At 48.4% G+C, this 20,606-nt stretch overlaps 1 protein-coding gene across 6 annotated transcripts in view; it reads right to left on the bottom strand.

Annotated features, from left to right (window-relative positions):
- TENM4 (teneurin transmembrane protein 4) overlaps nt 1-10,936 on the bottom strand; it is a 1,515,223-nt gene extending 1,504,287 nt beyond the window's left edge. For 2 of the 6 annotated variants that reach the window (XM_083499088.1, XM_083499080.1), the window contains exon 1: nt 10,558-10,936. The gene's annotated coding sequence lies outside the window, so the exon portion shown is untranslated. The remainder of the gene's footprint in view (nt 1-10,557) is intronic. The other 4 variants (XM_083499085.1, XM_083499087.1, XM_083499082.1 and 1 more) reach the window with 2 other exon arrangements.
- Between the last annotated feature and the right edge of the window lie 9,670 nt (nt 10,937-20,606).

The raw sequence follows: 20,606 nt of genomic DNA, 5'->3' as shown, positions 1-20,606 counted from the left end.
TCATGCTGGCCACATGACCCGGAAGCAGTACACCGGCTCCCTCAGCCAATAAAGCGAGATGAGCGCTGTAACCCCAGAGTCGGTCACGACTGGACCTAATGGTCAGGGGTCCCTTTACCTTTACCTTTATATTCTTTAAACTGGTATGACAGTGCATCAGTTACTCTAATGGACCAGCCTCCAGTGCCTTCTTACGAGTCAAATGGTTCTTTGAACTTATTTTTGCAAACTGCTGACCCAGTTATTGCTGTCACTATCAAATCCCTGGCCCTAGATGATGACTCAGACTCTGATCGTCAAGTTGTGGGGTCAAAGTTCACATAGTTCCAGAGCACCCAAACTCCTTACTAGATAAAAGTGGGGGGGGGGGCTTCAGTGCAGCCATCAGTTGAGGGGAAACCCATTATTGTGGTTCACACAGCCCATGGGCATTCCAAGGCCTGTGAGCTGCCTCACCCATTGATCAAAATCTCATATACACCTGTTTGTTTCAGCTGAATGTTGAGTGCAAATTTGTTTTGATTCTATATTAAAGGAGAACTCTTTTCAGGCAGTGAAATGCAAGATGACAAAAAGGAGCTTGGGATTCTTGTCAACGGTTGAACTGGTCATGTGATAGCTTTACTGTGCATCAAAGTCTTGTTGAACTCAGGTTCAACATTCTGTCCTGGCCAGCTGGATGTTGTCGCAAACCCTTCCCATAGTTACCTGGTACATGGTGGTATTAACCAGCTTCCTAATGCATATTAGCAACAAAAGGTTCCTTTGTTCTTTAATATCTAGCACTACTTGAAATCTGGCCCTTTTCCATTTGCTCTCTTAAATATAGAATCTCCCACCCATCTGCCATTGGACAATTGAATTGGTTGCTACAGACAAATGTTCAAGCCACAACAGCAGGTGGACATTTTTTTTAAACACACTATAAACGTTCAAAACCAGGCTTTGCAGTTTTCCAAATGCGCTTCAAAGATGTTCCATTGAAACTGTGCTTTCCTATTATTATTTTGACAGACAGAAGAGGGGAACAGAAGATTGAAAGGATTGTAGGAAGCGGGCGCTTTTTTCAGAAAGCAGCTTTAATAAAAGGAGTTTATTTCTCTGGAGTTTCTTATTTTCTGGGTTTGTTGGGCATTTAAGAATGCTTCTTTATTGCTCTCTCCTTCCCTATTCGGAGAGATTGGGGCATCAATTGAAGCGAGACAGTCATGGATCACTATAGGTCGGGTTGGATAGCTCCTAGTGATCTCGGGCTTTCAGAGAGTAGAGCATCAGGTGGGGAAATCCTTGAGAAGGCTGAGACCTTCCTAAACAATGGCTACATCTTTCCTGGAGAAGGTAGGGTGCTGCCTGACTTTCCTTCCTGCCTGTTAATTTCATTGTTCCACAAGGGACAATGACAATAAAGATATCGTATATCGTAAGCAGAGGCATCAATTCTGCAGAATTTAGGATGCTCACAAGCAGCTTGTGAAGTGCACCCAAAATAATTGAAACCCATCCCCATTCTCTACCCCCCACCCCCTCCTGGACATGTGTTTAATCAGGGTCCGTCTGTCCCCCCGGCCACCATAATTAAAGTTTAGCCCTGCCCCCTAACTAATTTGGGACTGGATCCGAGATGGGGCAGGAAGGTCCCTGAGTTGGACAAGGGCAAGTTGTGCTGATTGGGGACACACACCCCCAGACTGGAGCCATGACGAAAAGCAGGGTGGGGATCTTTGTGCAGCTCTGATTTTTGTGCACCAAAACTGCATCGCAAACTCTAGAGAAGTGTGTGATCCAGCTAGGAGTTGCATTTTGATCTTCAAACAAATTCAGGAATGGCACATTGGGTAATCCACAGCAAAATGGACTGAACAATTTCCTCCTCCATCCCTATTTATGAAAATAGGCCTTCAGCTGATCTTGAGGGTAGGGACTATTACTGTTTAATGGGGTCAAGGTATGTTAGATATGCTTCTTGGGAAAATATTTCCATGTCTGCCACACGTGGAGATAAATCGGTGTTCAATAGCACAAATCTCCATGTTTTAGCTGTGCGGATTCCTTGAAGCCAGTTGAAATAGATCGGGGGCGGAGAACACAGGTTTCCAAAGTGTGTGTCTTCAGTCAAACATCCAGTTCACAGAGCTACCCATGGACACTGATTACAAGAGAGCAGAGCCCTCTTCAGGCCAACCCTTTAAAAGCAGCCAACAGGCACCCTTCACATCAATGATCTCAAATCCCACAGTATCTGAAATTTGAACCCAATTTGCGGGTTCCACTTCAGGCAAATCTCAGCCTGACATACAAAGCTAACTTGCTGCAAGTCTCTTTGCACATGAGCAGAGGCCTCCATGATAGAGCTTTCCATGCATGTGTGGTGAGGCTTAGTAACTTTTCCAAAATCAGTAGAAACGCCCCATGTAAGTTGGGGTTCCTTGTTGTTTGGGACTTTATCCTTAACCCAACCCAGACTATCAGACTAGACCTTGTCCCGTGTGATATTTTTCAGGTACATCCTGCATTTTGGGGTCTCTTGAGGGCAACAGCGAATTCTCATATGAATTCAGATATGGATGGACCCTCTTGAACTAACACACAGAGCAGAATGTTATCAACTCATTTTCACACTTGCAGAATGTTGTGACACAGTTCTCAGATAGAAAAAGCAAACCGAAGTACATTTAAACATGCATGTATGGAGAGCAAATGCATTTTGAAAGGTTCGTTTGATGAGAAAATGCTTTAGAATGCATATTTCAATGGCATTAAATTGTGAATTTTCACACAGTTTGAAACCCCCACGCTCTCAAAGAATAATCATGAGACCAAAGTTTGGGGAAATTGTTATATTTGTTACAAATTATGATCCTGTGTTTCCAGTTTTGACCAAATTGGGCTAGAGAGGAGCTATAAGGTTAATCGGTCCATATTGGCAAGAGAGAATCAGGCTTTGCCATCACCAGGGCTCACACTCCATCCCAACTTACCTGTTCCATTCTGACAAACAAGCCCATTATGACTCTAGAAAGACAGATTATGCCAAATGCATACTTTTCTCCAACAGCTTTACTCCACACAAATAATAACTTCCCAGTAGTTCTGACCAGTCATGTTACTTAGGATGCCTGCCAACGCAACTGTGTCTTTGTTTGGGTACCATCTGCCACTTCCATCTAATGTCCCAGAAATGAACTTGCTTAACACCTTCTGTTAAATCGTTCTGAATACCTTAAGGTTTCATAAGAATTATACATTTTTTTTTGTTCAACTTCGAGACATTGCCAAGTAAATTGTTGTGTTCCGGCCTGGCAAAGTATAGACATTTTGAAAATCATTTAATCAACAACACCCTTAGCTCACCTAGCACAGTCAGAGGTTTGTATTTATGGGCTCTTCCAACACATGAATCAGGCTTCCCTGACTGGTTACATCTGCTGGCATCCATGCATGAAGCATGGACATCTGTAAGGACGGGACCTTTGCACAGACAACTGTACCTGTAAAAGCTTCCATGCAGCATGCAGCCCTAAATGATCAGTGTTCTAGATCACAGGGAAATTTTTGCAGAGATAGTGTGACATCAAAGGGGCAGCAGCTAGTGGGGAGAACATCTTGGGAGAACACGAAATTTAGCCTTCGAATAAGGTCCCTTGTAATATACAAAAGTTATGGTGCATTTTCCTGAAATGAGGCAGCAGAATTCATTCACTCAGGACTGCTTTGTTAAGTAAGTAAGAATGCTAGAGAGAGAGAGAGAGAGAGAGAGAGAGAGAGAGAGAGAGAGAGATTGTGTTTACAACAAAAATGAGGCTAGCCTGTTGGCCAGAGGGCAGTTGTCATCACACAAGGGCCAACATTGATGCCGAAATCCAGCATCTCCTGAGCTCTGCGAGTGCGGCTTTCTCCTGATTGAAGTGCAGAGTGTTTGAGGACCGGGACATTCACAGGGAAACTAAAATGCTTGTTTACAAAGCTATTGTACTATCAACCTTACTGTATGCTTGTGAAACATGGACCACTTATCAACGCCATCTCCAACTCTTCAAAAGATTCCATCAATGGTGTCTCCGAAAAATTTACACATCACTTGGGAAGACAGGCAAACTAATTCCAGTGTACTGGAAGAAGCAAAGATCACCAGTGTCAAAGCGATGATTCTCCAACATCAACTTCGTTGGACTGGTCATGTTGTGCAGATGCCTGGTTATCGTCTTCCAAAGCAGCTACTCTATTCTGAACTTAAAAATGGGAAGTGTAATGCTGGTAGTCAAGAAAGGAGGTTTAAAGACTGTCTCAAGGCAAATTTTGAAAAATGTAGTATAAACACCAACAATTGGAAAATACTTGCCTGTGAGCACTCCAACTGGAGAAAAAGCCTTTACCAAAGGTGCCATGCGCTTTGAAGACACTCAAACTCAGGATGCAAGGGAGAAACATGCTAAGAGGAAGGCAGGCTTGGCAAATCCACACCGTGATCAACTCCCGCCTGGAAACCAATGTCCCACTGTGGAAGGACGGGTGGATCCAGAATTGGCCTCACAGTTACTTACAGACTCATTGTTAAAATCCTGTTTATGGAAGACAATCTTACTTGGCTACGAGTGATCGCCAAACAAAGAAGAAGACAGACAGAACACATCCCAGGGAATGATGTAGGACAGAGTGCAGCAGAAATAAGACCATAAAAACCAGAATAAATGAGTGTCCAAACTCCAGTGGTTCATTGAGGTACTGCATGAAACTTTGGGGAGAACTTAATGATAGAAATGTTGAGAAATATCAAACGGCAGTTAAAGACACAAGAGCAATTCACAGAGGAGGCTTTTCCTGGTCAGCTGGCAATCCTAGCTTAAAGAGTAGGACCACGCAGCAAATGATGGAGTAATAGAAATTTCAAAATGTTGAGACTGATAGCCCAGTTTCTTATATTGGGAATCTCTCTAATTTTTGTAATTCTCTTACCAAATGACCACAAAACACTACAAAACATTGAGGAATCCCCTTTTTCTCAAATCAAAAAACACAAATGTTGCCCTTGCAGGAAAATCATTGCTGCTATTCTTCTGAAATTTGACAGGATTCATCCCCTCAGAAGGAGAACCTAGCCTGCAAATTTAATCCAATTCTTTCCCCAAAATAAAAGAGTTAAGGACTTTTATTTTTTCTCTCTCAGAGGGGTCACTTTAGTAGTAACCAGCACATAACCCCCAAACAAATGCTTTATACATTCTGGAAGAGCTAGTATGTCTATGGATTTTATTCAGTCTTATCAAAAGAGAAAGGTTATCACCTTTTTTTGTTTGTTTGTTTCCAAATAGATGAAGGGGGGAGGGCTAAGTAGACTTGGACAGCCAACCAAGTGCCTAGGAACTGAAACAGGCTGTTTTCAATGTGCTAAGCATATACACACCAGGAAGTCAATGGTTCAAAGACAGGTACATAGGAAAGCTGGAGAGAATTGGTGGTTGTGGGATAGGTTGAACCATACCAAAGTGATCACACAACCACTTTGCCATGCACACATATCTACACAACTCACACTCTCAAAAGACGTGTGTGTGTGTGTGTGTGTGTGTGTGTGTGTGTGTGTACATATGTGTGTAAACTAGGTTTATAACCTTTCAATTGTATGTGTGTGTGGATATTTCCACTGTCCCCACCCTGGCACTGCGTCATTGATATTTTTATAGAACCTGGGTATCACCAATACTATTCTTAACACTCTAACCACTATGTCACACTGGCGTACAAATCCCTTGTTGAAAATAACCAACCAGAGTTGATGACATTGATATATTTGTTTGGAGAGTTCAAATCTCTTTTGGAATATATAAGTTTGCTCTTAGCAATAAAGTTCCCAGCTGCTACATTTTGAAACTGCTCCTGTAATCAAAGCCAATCCACAACACACACACACACACACACACACACACACACACACATGGATTCAAGGGTGCAAAATGAGAAGTTAACCTTTCATGTCCCAGCATCCTGTTTTCAGACAATGTCCAAGAGCAATGGGGACATGAATGCCCTTTGAATTCTCACCACTTGCCTTGGCTTATCAGTTGGAATGCGGAGGATAATGGGAGAGCAATCAAAGCTTCTGCTAAAGCAGACAAACTATTCTAATCTCTACATTGTCATGGAATTAAGGGGGTGAGAGGATATATATATATATAAAAGAGAGAGTATATATATAAAAAAACATATCCCAAAACTCAGAACAAAGAAAAATTAAAGCTGAAGAACAGCAGGCAGGAGAGCCCTAAACCTAATCCAGTGTATTGCTATATAAAGACTTGCCATCTGGAGCCTAATTTTCAACTTTACTGCTGGTATGTATCATGCTGTTCCTTTTTTTATAAGAAAAAAGCCACATATATATCACTCATTAGAGTGATGGGTACCCAAAATGCCACTGCTACTGATTATTTTTAATCTTCAGCTATTTTGGAAAAAAATCTGATGCAGTCTATAAATAGAGGACTGTCTAGAAACGGTGCACCTGTTTGGATTTTGCAATGCTTTTCTTTCCTCCCTACCTCTCAATTTTTCTAACAAGATGTGTCCATGTAGCACTGCTACCATTAATGTAATACTCAGCCTAACATCTGTTGCAGGTAATTTGGTCGAAAACATTATTAAAGAGAGAATTATTACGTGTACCGAAGAACAAGCCTTCCTGGGGAAGGATTAGCATGGCTTCTGCAACGAGAAGCCCTGCTTCAGCAGCCTTTTAGACTTCCTTGAATGTGCCAATAAACATGTCAATAAATGTGGTCTGACATACATTATGGGAGAAATTCAACGTTGCTACAAGTTAAAAGTCTGTTAGTGGTGCAGTTGATGAGCTAGCAGAATAGCTTGTGCAAGAGAAGGGCAGGATGCCAGCATGGTTCTTGTGCCTGGTTGTGCAACAGATTGCAGTAGCCCCAGCACTTCCTGTTGCACAACCAGTTACACAACAAGCATCTGCTAATAGAGTTGTTTCATGGGATTTCATATCGTGCAAATGTTATTCTTACCCTTATGCTAGTGCAATAGTCCTTATGCTAGCAGTCAGAGAAAGCTGAATCTGAGCCTATGGTTTGTACCCAAAGTACTACTAGATTATGCATCTGATCAGAAGAAAGATTTCTGCTTGCACAGTGGGACTTGCTGCCTCTCCTCCCCCACGTACCCCTTAAATCCATTCTATAGGTTCTCTGAACACTCAGGAACTGATTTAGGAAGGGCAAGGGGCACATGTGGGGGCAGAAGAATAGGGAAGTTCCATTGCATCATCATCATCATCATCATCATCATTAATAATAATACTCCATCCATCTGGCTGGGCTTCCCCAGCCACTCTGGGCGGCCCAACAGAATATTTAAAAAAAGATAAAACATTAAACATTTAAAAATTTCCCTAAATGGGGCTGCCTTTAGATGTCTTCTAAAAAGGAGAAAACCTTGCACTAATGGGATGTTTTAGTTGGAAACCACTCAGTTTTCTTGGGCTTTGAAAAAGCTTTTGACAAAGTAAAAGGATAGGTCCCCAGTTGAATTAGCAATGTCAAGAAAGAGGATGGGGAAGGGACTATAGCTCTGTGGAAGAGCATCTGTTTTGCATGTAGAACGTCCCAGGTTCAATCCCATCATCTTGAGTTAAAACTGGGACAGACTCCAATCTTAAACCCTAGAGTCACTGCCCGTCAGTATGGACAGTAATGAGCTATCCTAAGCTGCCTCAACAGAAGTATACTGTCCAGGTCAAGTGAAGTAATCGTTTCACCCTATTCAACCTTGGTCAAACCACACCGGGAATACTGTGTGTGCAGAGGAGCGCAACAAAGATGATCAAAGCTCTGGAAACCAAGCCTTATGAGGAATGGTTGAAGGAGCTGGTATGTTTAGCCTGGAAAAGAGGAAACTGTAAGCCTACAAGGACAGTTCTTGTTTGGGAGTCAGTAAATCACCCAAAGATCTGTACTGGGACCTGTGGGATCATCCCAAATGATCTGGTGAGCAGTGAAGCGGTCGAGCTTGCAGATGATGCCAAATCACTCAGAGTAGTGAAAACCCAACTAGACTGCAAAGATCATCCAGAAGATGTCTCCAAACTGCGCTTATGGGGAAAATAAAATGGCAAATGGATGTCAGTGTAAATGATGTAAACAAGCCCAAACTCCATATGTATACTAATGAGATCTGAACTGTTGGAGACTAACCAGGAAAGACAGTGTGGAGTCATGGTGGATAGTTCCATGACAACATCAACCCAGTATGGAATGGAAATAAAGTAGCTTGTAATATGATGCCTTAACCGATTGACTCAGATTTAGATATGGCCTTTCTGCACTAGGTGCCAAATACAAATAGGAACAATAGGTGACAAAATACAAATAGAATTATTGTATTTTTTTAATATATATACACACACACACACACACACACACACATACATACGTGTGTGTGTGTGTGTGTGTGTGTGTGTGTGTGTGTGTGTGTATACATACATATGCATATACATATATATGTATATATATACTAAGAAACCCAGGAGAAGGCAAAGTAGCATTCATGCAAGGAGAGAGTTGTGTCCTGGTCTTTACAATATCCGTTCATCTATACAAACTGAAGAGAGGAATCACATAAGCAGTATCACTTTCCCCAAAGATATCAGCAATGTCCCAGGATGCCATCACTGACCAGCCTACCTTCTACAGTAAAACAATTATATCAACTGCCATCCAGATGTTGTTGCACGCCATCTCACATCAGCTCGGTCAGCAGTTTTGTATGATGGAAGTTGTAGACCAGCAATAGGGATCAGTTAAGGTAATCAATTAACAGTATACCCCAACAAATGATTGTTACAGAGAAAACTTTCCCAAGTCAACTGCCTCCTTCTTTTGGGGAGGGGAAAAACAACACCTTACGTAATAAACTGTGTTGGTGGTTAAGCCCAGGAAAGGCTGCAGTGTGCAGCAGCAATTTTGGGAATTCCGAAGCAAAACCAATATTCCTTCAACAAAAGTGTAGCTTTATTGCAAAGGGAAGTAAGCCAATATGAAGTAGCCTCACTGGTGTTGAAGACACTATTTCAGCATAAACCATTTGGAAAGATTAAGTGATATTTCTCCACTCGGACACTGTAAAAGTTGCCTTTGACTTGCTAACCAGGATTACTTCAACTTGCCAATAGCATTTCAAAGAATTGTAGCGCGAATCAACAAGTGTCTCGAGTTATTTGCAAAAAGTTGAAGCAACAGAGAAATCCACCCTGCAAACACATACACTTTTGGAAAATTTAGCATGCCTAATCCAACAGACTTCAGTGTACTCAAGAACATTGAGGTGAATATCTTAAGTGCTGAAGACTGAATTTTCACTACCAGCAAGACATCTCTAAAGACACCGTATATAATCAACAAAGTCACATGACCAAGATTTTTTCTGAGATCACATACCATATCAGGCTAGAGTCAGAAAGCCCCACGTCCAGTCGCTCTTTCTCCATGACATGACATTTTTCTAGTTTGTATTCTGTGGGAGAGCATTCAGACATACTTTGCTGCCCCACCACCATCTAAAGTGGTACAATCAGGTGCTACTTTGGCACTTAATAGTTCTGACTGCATAACACAAGTCTACCTTTGGGAGAGGGGAGAAGTCCTACTAAACTCAGTGGAGTTTTCTTAAACATTGCAAGAGCACGATTGCTTGAGTACTCACTTTAATGGGACCACAGCAGCGTAAGCCAACAATTACTTCACACTGACTGGATACTTTGCCCTGTGTCTTAATCCAGTAGCATCCCTGAAACCACCTGTGTTTTGGAAAGAGCCACATCAAAGCAACTTCACTGCCTTTGATAGCACATTGCTAGAGTTGCATTCCCCCCCCCTCTCCTGCCACAGCCTTCAAGGGGGCCACACGAATGCTAAGTCTTTGATGACTTGGTATTGGTTGCAATTTACAGAAAGCCCACCCTCCCAAAGCTTTGCCTGAAAACTTTTTCGCATCTTGACTTGTGATTCTTAAAAGCAGGCACCACCTAAGATTAACTGCTCTTACCACTCCCCCTCCCTGTTAGAAACAGCAAAGCATGTTGCAAGCTCTTAACAAGATCAAAGTTAATTGAAAAGTCTGCTGATGACAGCCAGATCTTGCTGCAAGGTGTAACTACCCCTGGTGCATGGGAAGGGCTTTCAACAAAAAACAAATGAACCAGCTGATAAAACCCTTGTACACAGCTACATCTAAGCAGTCAATTGGAAAATGCTTTGCTTTCAAAGTACGATTTTCAAACCAGTGGTTAGCTTGCCCTGGTGCACAGACCGAACCATCAGTTTGTGCTGAATGTCGACACACCAGTCGCTCAGTCCAGTCATTTAGCATCAGGGTCTGTGGCTACTCAGGGGGAGACCTTTGGCAATTCCTTCCTACCGTGGTGACTTGCTAAATCCAACAGCTTGCGACAGGGAGTTGTGCACAGCAAGATCGCTCTCCACTACTGAGAAGCAGGCAGCCACAGGCATTTGACAAGAGAATTACAGGCAAAGAGGATGGCAAACATACCTTGAGCCGTGGACTTCCCCCACCTATCAAGGCAGCCAATGTTCTATGCCGGCGTATGCCCTTGATGTGCCTGGAATGCTGCTGAAAGTGCGCTCAGCATCAGTGGCACTTTTTCTGCTGTTGACAGGAGGCGCGGAGAGGTCCTTTTGAAACTTGCCTCCCGGGTGGTTGCCGTCTCCTTCCTCCCAGCAGGATCAGACAGTGGCTTCTCGCCCTCAAGCCAGGGAGGCTGGAGTCCTTTTCCCAACTGCAGTTGCTAATGCTCCACTCTCCGGGAAAGCGACGAAGTATGTGTGTGCCGGCAGTAGCAGCGCACGCTCATCAGCCAGGCACGAGCAGGGAGATGTGAGATGCATGCCGAAAAAGCCACAGCAAGGAGAAGCAGGCTCCTGGAGCGCAGCCTCTCTTTTTAATCCCCCTGCTAATTACACCCTATTGACCTTCCCGCGATAGATCACCAAGGACTTGATCAGTCAAGAAAGAGAGAGAGGTTTCGTACAAGCAGATTCCGCCTCCTTTATTGTTACAGACACCTGTCAGAGAGGGGAAAGTTTCAGGGTTGGGTTCTCTCCCCCCCCCCCTTGCTGGGGTTGTGGCATTTCTTATTCATCAAGCCTTTCCTTCTTGGAGTGAATCCCCACAGTGCTCACCGCTGATCTAGCTCAGTTGGTCTGAACAATGGCAGGGAGGAAACAGCCTCTTAGCTTTATAGAAGAAGATTCCTTGAAATCTACCAGGGCAATAACTGAGATGCACTACAACACATTGTTTGTCCTGGCTGGGAAATCTTGAGGGAAGCTGACTTGCTTGCCTGCAGTGGAACAGCAACTAAATCTTCAACCATGACTGGAAAGGAAATGATCTGGGCTACACTTTTCTCTCTCTGCTTGTTCTCTTCTCTTTCCCCTAACAATGTTGATTGAATCCAGAACTGTACTGGGCATTTTCCAACCCTCTCTCTGTTCCTGAAACTTGAAGTGCAACAGATAGCATTCTGCTCGCTAATTTATGGAATTCACTGCCACAAGAGACACAATGATGGTCAGCATGGCCACCAACTTGGAAGACTTCAAAGAAGGATTAGACTCTTTCATGGTGCAGAAGGGTACCAATAGTTACCCTCGTATCTAAGGGACCGCCTCTCCTGGTATGTCCCACAGAGGAACTTACGATCTTCAAACAAAAACATCTGGGAGGTCCCAGGCCACAGAGAGGTTAGGCTGGCCTCAACCAGAGCCAGGGCTTTTTCAGCTGTAGCTCCGATCTGGTGGAACGCTCTGCCACAAGAGACCAGGGCCCTGCGGGACTTGACATCTTTCCGCAGGGCCTGCAAGACAGAGCTGTTCCACCAAGCCTTTGGCCAAGACACAGCCTGACTCCCTCCTTCGGCAATCTTCACTGAACTCTAGCCCATTGGTTGCCATCAATTTGATTTGAATTAATTTTATAATGAAATGATTTTAGAATGTTGTATTATTTTATTGTTGTTAGCCGCCCTGAGCCTGGCTTCGGCTGGGGAGGGTGGAATATAAATAAAAATTTATTATTATTATTATTATTATTATTATTATTATTATTATTATTATGATAGCTATGTTCACCAATGAAAACATTGGATAACAGTTGCTGGGAATCACAAGCGGGGAGAGTGCTGTTTGCACATGACTCATGTTTAGGGTTTTCCCACTGTGAGAACAGGAAGCTGCGTTGGGTGGGCATTTGACCTGATCCAGTAGGGCTCTTAAAAGGCCAGGGTCCTGGAATTTAATTTATACCAGGGCTATCCAATCCAGAGGCTTCATATTGAAGGGAAGTCCACAACCTCCCAAAAGAGTCCATTCCACTGTCGAACATCTCTTACAGTCAGAAAGTTCTTCCTGATGTTTCTTACAAAGAAATTTGTCCAACTAGTTCAGAATTCTCCTGTCTTAGATTATAACCCTCATGGGGTATAGGACCCCAAGAATTGGAAGGGACTTAAGGAATCACCCAGACCGACCCTCCTCCTCCTCCACACACACACACACACACACACACACACACACACACACACATATCAAAGAAACCCCCCCACAGTATCAGGAGATAGGCCCTGTCCCCATCACAGGGCATCAGGAACAACCACCCATTTCCAAGGTTATTTTTTTATTTAAAAAAACGCCCAGCTGCCCCAAGGGACTCATTGGGCTAAAGAGAACCTAAGAGAGACAGAAGCGCCTTGCTCAGAGTGGTGGTGGAGGACAGAGCTGCAATGCTAGGTTCCTGTCAGGTGTGTCACTGCTGCTAACATGGAAGGGAGAAGCCACAGGGAGACTGATACAATGTGGGGGCACCTGCAGAACAAATATGGTACTCCCATTGTTGTGCTCATGCTGCGCCAACCTCCCTAACACCTCTCTCCTCCTCCTCTACTTCACGATAAGTCGCTGTGACACAGCTGCTGGGATGAGTCTAGGGAGATGGGGGCAATTGGCAGGCTCCCAGCTGGCTCCAGCCCACCAGCCAGCAGCCGGGCGAACTCCGGTTCTCGGAACAGCATCAAGACTGCGACTCAAGCCTCAGAAGCCTTCAGAAGCTTAGCACGCAAGCCAGCAGAGATTAGAACTCTTTGCAACAGAAGTAGCGGACAGAGGCATATTGTCAGAGCTGCTTGAAGATCCTAGCTCACAGAGGATCACGCTAGCCAGCGATCATTAAGTAAAAGTCTTTATTGAATTACAGTTTCCATTCTCACGCTGCTGCGCGCAACTCTACGTCTAGTAGCTAGGTCGGCGAAGCTCCGTCTGAGTCTCCGCCCCGTGTGCACCAACTTAATATCCTAGCCTTGCTCCACCTTTTCCGCCTGACTGTCCTCCTCTGGGTCCCTCTACCCCCCGGGGCTTCTTCCTTCCGGGATTCTTCTGACGCTGACCCGGACCCTCCTGCCTCCTTGCGCCGGGCTTTAGGACCTGGTTCCCTTTCGGGGCTGCTTACTGCGCCGCCTTCCTCTGCATTTGAACTTGGCGCGCGCGCCCAACCTTCCACTTTCCTCTTAACCGTTTCTTCGCTCCCCGATGGAGGTGTGGCCACTCCTGACTCATGCCCTCCCTCCTGTGGTGAGCTGCCAGCGCTTCCCCCCTGGCTCCCTTCCTCTTCCCTGCTTCCTGGCGGTGACGCTGGTCCCGATTTCCAGCTGCTCCCCCCTGAGTCCCCTCTGGCTCTATCTTCCTGGGGTGCCCCCCTAGACTCCCCCCCTTGCCCTGGCCACTGGTGCTCCTTTCTGTGAATCCTCTGATTCACTGGAAAGACTAGGAGATCTCGGGTCGTCGTCATCACTCATCTTTTCTTCTGCCTCCTCCCCTTCGCTCTCTGTTTCCTCCCTTGCCCGTGCCTCTGCTCCTAAACCCCTGACATCCATCCCCCCCTCGAAGCCCCCCATTCCCCCCTCCCCTCCTTCCGGTGCTGGAGCTGGGGGCTGCTGTTGCAAAGGGACGAACGTCGGATATCGGTCGCTTCCCGTGGCGGGCCTCCATCTGAACTCTCCCGGGTCTTCCTCCCTGCTCTCGTCGACGACGGTCACCTCCGCTTCCATCTCTGTGCCGCCGTGCTCGAAACCAGGGTCGTCCCCGAAAATGTCCATGTCCGTCTCTCCCTCACTTCCTCCTGGCGGCGTTGCTCGTCCTGAGCATTCCAGCCACTTTCTGCGGAACTGCTCCTCTGGCCTATCGTCCCACCAATACAAGGGTTCTGAGGCAGATCCCGAGGGTGACCCCTCCGGGGAACGGACGTCTCGTGTCGGTTCCTCGTCCGAGTCGAACCCCCGGAATGTGCTGGCCGAAAGCGTGGGCGTGAAAAGCCAGTCGTCGAAAAAGTCTGCTGGCATAGGTCTATGTGGGAAGAGGGCATGAAACTCGTCTTTGAGCAGAGGTGCGTCTAAGGCGTAGCCCGGCACCCAGCTGTTCGCACTGGCCGGGGTGCCCTCCTTGGCGAGAAAGTATTCTACCCCCTCTTCCCCCCATCTGGAGTCCAAAATCTCCGTGACTTCGTTGATGCGCTCCTTCTGTGCCACTCCCGCGTGCCCTGTTCTGTCTCTGGCCGGACTCGGCGCCGTTCCGGGTTCCTGGAACCTGTGCGGTGCCTTGTAGGGAGTGAGCACCGATCTGTGGAATACCGGATGCATTCTGGAACCCTCCGGAAGTGCCAGTCTGAAAGCTACCGGGTTGACCTGCTCTTCGACTTGGTAGGGCCCCAGTTGTTTATGCCCTAGTTTCTTCTTGGCCAACGACCTGGCCGGCACTGCGTGGGCTGCTAACCAAACCCAGTCTCCCACGTGGAGCTCTTCTCCAACCCTTCTGTGCTTGTCTGCTTGTACCTTGTATGCGTGCTTGGCCAGCTCCAGGTGGCGCCTCAGCTGATCGTGGACTTCCTGCAGCTCCGACGCGAACGCATCTGCTGTCTGCGGCTCCCCCTCCCCCATTCTTTCCAGTCCCGGGAAGGTTCTGGGGTGCCTCCCGTTGTTGGCGAAGAACGGCGTGACCCCCGTGGACACGTGCTTCGTGTTGTTGTAGGCGAACTCGGCAAGCGGCAGGTAATCCACCCACGTCGCAGGCTGTTGATTTGCATAACATCTCAGGTACTGCTGCATGATGGCATTGACCCGTTCCGCTTGCCCGTTGGTCTGCGGGTGTCTCGCCGACGCCAGGTTGATCTTGACGTTCAGGAAGCCCATCAGCTTCTGCCAGAAATTCGAGATGAACTGCCGCCCCCGGTCGGACAGAATAGACCGTGGCAGACCGTGAACCTTGAACACGTGGTCTATGAACAGTTTGGCGGTTTGCTCCGCCGTGGCCACCTTAGCACACGGAATGAAATGCGCCATCTTGGAAAACAGGTCCACCACCACCAGCACTGCCGTCTTGCCCCTTGAGCTGGGCAGATCCGTGACAAAGTCCAGGGCCACCCTTTCCCAAGGTTCGACCGGAGTTTGCAGTGGTTCCAACAGTCCGGCCGGCGGTTTGTGCACTGGTTTGGCCCTCTGGCAGGTGTCACACCTCGCCACGTAGTCTGCGACCTCCCCTCTCATTCCAGGCCACCAGAAATCCCTGGCTACTAATTCCACCGTCTTCTCCTTGCCAAAGTGCCCGGCCGTGGGCGCGTCGTGCAGCTGCTGCAGCACCTTGGCTCGAAGTTCGTCTCCCGGCACGTAGATGGCCCCTTTACGGATGAGCAATCCATCTCTTAGCTGGAAACCGTCGGCCGCTGCCTTGCCCCTTTGCACCTCTGCCATCTTTGCTTGTGCGAAGGAGTCCCCCTGCAACGCTCGTCGCACCGCCTCTAGGTCCACGGTCGCCGCGGCGCACGCCCACACTGTTGGTGCGAAGATGTGCATGGCGGCCGCTGGTGTTGCGTCCTCCAGATACTGTGGCTTACGGGAGAGAGCGTCTGCCATGATGTTGGTGTCCCCCGGGACATACTCTATTCGGAAGTCGAAGTTCGCAAAGAACTCAGCCCAACGTATCTGCCTCTGGTTCAGGAACTGTGCCGTGCGCCAGTGCTCTAGATTCTTGTGGTCCGTGCAAACCTGCACCGTGTGCTTGGCGCCGATCAGAAAGTGCCTCCACGCCTTGAACGCTGCGTGAATGGCCAGCAACTCCCTGTCCCATATGGTGTAGTTCTGCTCGGACTTGCTGAGCTTCCTGGAGTAAAACGCTCCCGGTCGCCACACCCCCTGCTGGTCCTTTTGCAGCAGGACCGCCCCCACGGCTCTGTCCGAGGCGTCTGTCTCCACCCTCATCGGCCTGCTGGGGTTGACGTGAAGCAGCTGCTCTTCCGACGCGAAGAGACGCTTGAGTGCCTGAAAGGACTGCTCCGCCTGCTCTGTCCAAATGAACTTCTTTTTTTTGGAGCTAAGCGTGTCAGTGATGGCCGCCGTCTGCATCGCGAAGCCCTTGATAAACTTGCGATAGAAGTTCGCAAAGCCGACAAACCGTTGGACCTCCTTCCGGTTGCGCGGGCTCTTCCAATCCAACACCGCTCGAACCTTGGCGCTGTCCATGGCGAGCCCCTTGTCAGACAGCTTGTAGCCCAGAAAATCCACCTCCGGCACGTCAAATTGGCACTTCTCCAGCTTGGCGTAGAGCCTATGTTGCTTTAGCCTGCTCAGCACTTCCTTGACGTGTTTGTCATGCTCCTGCTGCGACTCCGAAAAGATCAGGATGTCATCTAAGAAACAGACGCACGTCTTGTAGAGAAGTCCCGCCAACACGTGATGCATAAACGCTTGAAAAACGTGGGAGCCATTTTGCAATCCAAAAGGCATAACTCTATATTCGTAGGTCCCCAGTGGCGTGAACATGGCTGTCTTCCACTCATCACCCTCCCGCATGCGAATGAGGTTGTACGCCCCCCGCAGGTCCAACTTGGTGAACACTCTGCCCTTCCGTACCTTTGCGAGGAGGTCGTCAATTCGGGGCATGGGGAAGTCCGATGGCCTAGTCACACTGTTCAAAATCCTGTAATCCACTACGAGTCTCTTTTGGGGCGTGTCCCGCTTCTTAACAAAGAATACGGGACTGCCCCCCACTGCCCTGGACTCCCGGATGAAGCCGCGCTGCAAATTATGATCAATGAACTCCTTGAGTTCTTGCAGTTCGTCCTCTGACATGGAATACAGTTTCCCTTTAGGCAGCGCCGCCCCCGGCAGCAGGTCAATTTTGCAGTCATATGGTCTGTGAGGGGGTAGCCTGTCTGCCTCCTTCTCGCAGAAAACTTCCAAAAATTCAGCGTACTTGTGGGGAATCGCTTGCAGCGTGCCTAGCAGCAGCTGTGACTCCTCTTCCTCTCCTTCCTGCCTGGGCACGATGCAGTGTTCAGCACAAAAGGAAGAGCCGAAGGTCAGCTGCCTCTGGTACCAAGCCATCGTTGGGCTGTGCTTGTCCAGCCAACTCATGCCCAATACAATGGGCGTGTCAGATAGTTGAGTGACGTTGAAGCTGATGATTTCTCTGTGATTCCCAAGTCGCATCACCATTGGTGGCATCTGCTTCACCACTTGCCCCCCGAGCAGCTCCCTGCCATCCACCGTGACAACCTGCAGGGGCAGTGTGGCCGGCAGCAACTGCACAGCGTGCCTGTCGACAAAGTCCTGCCCTATAAAGTCCGCATTGCTGCCTGAGTCAATGGTGATTGGCACGTCCATGGTGATTCCATTGGGCAGCTGGAGAGATGCTGTGAGCCTCACTACTGGTTTGGGCGGGAGGGGGTTCACGGGCTGTAAAATCTCTGGGGACTGCGTCACTAACACGTCTGGCTGGGCCCCAGTGCCTCTTCCTCCAGCCAGACAGCGTCGTTTCCCTGCTGTGGTCCTCCTTGCTGCGTTGCTGCAGTCACCATTGCTGAGGCTGCAGTGAGCTTGTGGGGCCTCTGGGGACACTCTTTTGCCATATGCCCTGGCTCCTCACAGACGTAACACTTCCTGTTCCCTCTAGGAGGCTTCGCTTTCACTGCTGCCGGTGCTAGGGCTCTGGTTGCTGACTGAGCCCTTGCACCTCCAACCTCCATAGGTTCGGCTCCTCCTCCTGGCGGAGGCGTGGATTGCGCCCGCGCTGCTTCTCTGGGAAGGAAGGAGGGGCCCCCGGCTGGTTCGCGCCCTCCACGCCCTTCGTCCCTGCTCCACGGACGTCCTTCCAGCCTCACCCCCACTGCCAGTGCCCTCTGAACGACCTCCTGGGTGGTTCGGGGTCTCTCCCCCCTCGCGATCTCATCTTTAATCGAGTTGTGCAGCCCCTCCCAAAAGAGGTCTCTTACAGGAGCCGAATCTCTGTCCCATTCCAGGGCACTGACCAAGGCGAAAAAGCGGGCATGATACTGCCTGACGCTGGCCCTCCCTTGTCTCAGCCCATGCACCTCCTTCCGTGCAAGATCCACGTCAATACTTGATAAAAAACACCCATCCATCGCTTTAATAAAGGCATCTGCATTCTGGAGCGCCGGATCCTTATCTCTCCATAAATTGCGTAGCCATGCTTTCGCATCCCCATGCAAATGGGACATGATGAACCCCACTCTCTCTTGTTCATCTCTAAAGTCTTTATGCAGCAGTTGCAGTGCGCACAGTACGTCGGCTCTAAAGTTGGGATACTGTTGCAGGTTCCCATCGAAGTGAGAGACCAGCCCGCCTGTCCGTCTCGCCAACCCAATTCCCTCCTGCCGGGGTGTCTGCTTTGTCAGCACGTCTAACCTGACCTGGAGATCCCTGCAGGCGGCAGCTGCCTCCTCCTCTCTCTTCCTGGATGCGAGAGCCTCGGCGTTCAGTTGTGCCACTGCGTTTCTGAGTTCCTCTATCTGCTGCTCAGCCGTCATGTCGTCTGCCGTTCGTGAGCTCGCTAGTAGGCACCTGTTTCTCTCCCCTCCTCGAGGCTGTAGATGCCCACAAGAGGGAGACGGAGCTTACTGTCAGAGCTGCTTGAAGATCCTAGCTCACAGAGGATCACGCTAGCCAGCGATCATTAAGTAAAAGTCTTTATTGAATTACAGTTTCCATTCTCACGCTGCTGCGCGCAACTCTACGTCTAGTAGCTAGGTCGGCGAAGCTCCGTCTGAGTCTCCGCCCCGTGTGCACCAACTTAATATCCTAGCCTTGCTCCACCTTTTCCGCCTGACTGTCCTCCTCTGGGTCCCTCTACCCCCCGGGGCTTCTTCCTTCCGGGATTCTTCTGACGCTGACCCGGACCCTCCTGCCTCCTTGCGCCGGGCTTTAGGACCTGGTTCCCTTTCGGGGCTGCTTACTGCGCCGCCTTCCTCTGCATTTGAACTTGGCGCGCGCGCCCAACCTTCCACTTTCCTCTTAACCGTTTCTTCGCTCCCCGATGGAGGTGTGGCCACTCCTGACTCATGCCCTCCCTCCTGTGGTGAGCTGCCAGCGCTTCCCCCCTGGCTCCCTTCCTCTTCCCTGCTTCCTGGCGGTGACGCTGGTCCCGATTTCCAGCTGCTCCCCCCTGAGTCCCCTCTGGCTCTATCTTCCTGGGGTGCCCCCCTAGACTCCCCCCTTGCCCTGGCCACTGGTGCTCCTTTCTGTGAATCCTCTGATTCACTGGAAAGACTAGGAGATCTCGGGTCGTCGTCATCACTCATCTTTTCTTCTGCCTCCTCCCCTTCGCTCTCTGTTTCCTCCCTTGCCCGTGCCTCTTCTCCTAAACCCCTGACACATATGTAAGCATATTTACAAGCATTTATTCAGTAGCAGGACAAAGGAAAAACATGTCTGCTTCCCTTCGTGTCCAAGCAAACAGCATAGGCAAAAGCTATATACAACAGAAATTCCCAGCAGACTGCGCTGGAAGTAAACAGGCATGTGACATACAACAACTCCACATGCCAGTACTAAAGGTGGAACGGAACTATATCCTAACAACAGCTGCTAGGAAGCTAGCATTGCAGCTATGACTCACTGGGCTAGCCTCTTGTGCAGACAGCCATTACTCCATTCCATCCAGTGCTTCTCTCACCAGACGATAAGAGATGAAAGAGATGATCAGCAGCCCCTTCTATAGCTGTTGGGCCCTCTGGAGTCAATGGGAGCATCCTTGGAGGAAGCAGTGGGGCGTGGCTACCTTTTCACCCCTGCTGCCAGACTCTTGTGGCGAGTTTTCCGTGTTAGTCCTTACCATCTGGTATTGATAAGGGGGGAGGGTCCAAATTCCATAAGAGTCATTGGTATACCTACCTTCCATAGAATGGCCACCACTGGTTTCTGTGTCTTCTCCACCATCCCCCTAGGACAGAGCGTGATGGATTGTCTCAATGAACTGGTTATGGGATTAGAAGGATATTATTAAATAACACAGAATGGTGGGTTTTAATGATCCCATTAATATTTTAGGCCATGTCAGTACTCCCCCCCCCCCCCGTGTCATACTGACAGTTCTTGGAATGAAGTTTCGCTCTCCAGAGAATCTCCGTCCATGCACTTTCAACAGTGCCGTCCTAATCATTGCCCTCATTATCCCCATCTGTGGCTTGAACTGATTATGCTTGGATGTCAGACTGGGGACTGCTTGGAATGCTCAGCA

Source organism: Podarcis liolepis (genome assembly GCF_965112155.1).
Source record: "Podarcis liolepis genome assembly, chromosome: 4".
NCBI lineage: Eukaryota > Metazoa > Chordata > Lepidosauria > Squamata > Lacertidae > Podarcis > Podarcis liolepis.
The sequence above is the reverse complement of the archived record's forward strand: the minus strand, read 5'-3'. Positions and strand labels throughout refer to the sequence as shown.